We start from the raw sequence: 1,607 nt of genomic DNA, 5'->3' as shown, positions 1-1,607 counted from the left end.
AGTGATTCACCTGTTTACAGCCTTCCAAGAGCTGGGATTACAGGCATTTGCCACCACACCCAGTCTCAATTGCTATCTCAGCACACCCCAAGGGGCAGGGCCAGCACAGCAGGCCTAGGGGATTGAACCCCTGACCCTGGCGCTTTAATCTGCTGAGCTATTTGGCCATCCTTTTATATTTTATTGTATTATTTTATGTACCAAGAAACGTTCTCAGGACCATGCACTTGCCAAGCAGGCATTTGTACCACTGAGCTACATCCCCAGCCTCACAGGACATTATTGTTTGATGTTTAGCCTACTTCATAAGCTGTTCTGATGTTTCCTTTTTATGACCTTGTTTGTCTCAGTGGGTTTAAGGTTAATTACTTTGAAGAGGTTGAGAGTAGATCTCCAGTCTAAGTGAACGTAAGTGTTTTTTCTTAAAATGGAGTTACAGAAAGAAAATGGGCTCTCTCTTTCTGCATCACTGTGACTAGTTATCAAGTATTTATTTATATATTCCTGACCATGTGCCAGACACAACTTCTATCACATAAGGTGAACATTTGGCTCCTCTCAGGGAGACAAGGCAGCCAGTGCTAGGTACTAAGTAAATACCAAAGAATAATTGCTTTAAGCTGATGTCCTCATCAAACAAAGCTCCCCATCTAGAAAGATCAACTGATTGAAGGAAATAACTTCACAAAAAATTCCAATTATTTAATTAAAAAAAGACAACAAACCTAAGGAAAATGGTCAAAGGATCAACTGATTTGAGGAAATAACTTTATAAAAAATTCAAATTATTTAATAAAAAAACAACAAACCTAAGGAAATGGTCAAAGCTTTAGATACAAAATTCATAAAAAGAAATACACATAATAAGAAAGATGATGCAGAAATAAGACTCCTGTGGTTTCTACTTTTACAGATTTTTAAAAACTTTCTGTGGACATGCTTTTTTGTTTTGTTTTTTGAGGCAAGATCTTATGATGTAGCCTGGGATGACCTCAAATTCACAGCAATCTCTCTGCCTTAGCCTCCCACGTGCTGGGATTATAGGCGTGGACCATGCCTGGCATGACATGCATTATTTTAATAATTATTTTAGGTTATTATTTTATATCAGTCCATTTCCTATTACTGGGACACCTTCAATTTAAAGGAAGACAGGTTATGCTGGCTCATGGTTTCCAATGGGTTCACTCCAAAGTTAATTAGCTCCAAGGAGAAACAGCTTATGGAAGGGGCTGGTGGATGAGATGGTGGAGGGAAGCTTCTTATCATATGGGAGAGAGGGAAAGGAGAAGTGAGGATAATAATATACCCTTCCAGGTCACACCCTAGTGGCCCACCTTTAACCAGTTTCTTCCTCTTAACAGAACATTCAGCTATTTTTTTTCTAAGTCTTATGTTTTATTTAAATAACCTCCAGTGAGAACAGAACAGACCAATTATTACCACTTCTTCATAATACCAATGAGCCAAGCCAGGGAGGGCAAGCACACCTGCAGCCAGCTGCCAGCCAGTGTGACGGGTGGGATCTCAAGGAAGGTGGCCCCAGCCCCGGCCCGCTGCTGGAGGAGTATCCACAGTGGAGCGAGGGTTCTTGATGGTCTCATCAA

Source organism: Octodon degus, unplaced genomic scaffold, assembly GCF_000260255.1.
Source record: "Octodon degus isolate 3935 unplaced genomic scaffold, OctDeg1.0 scaffold00125, whole genome shotgun sequence".
Lineage (NCBI taxonomy): Eukaryota > Metazoa > Chordata > Mammalia > Rodentia > Octodontidae > Octodon > Octodon degus.
Note: the sequence above shows the minus strand (reverse complement) of the source record.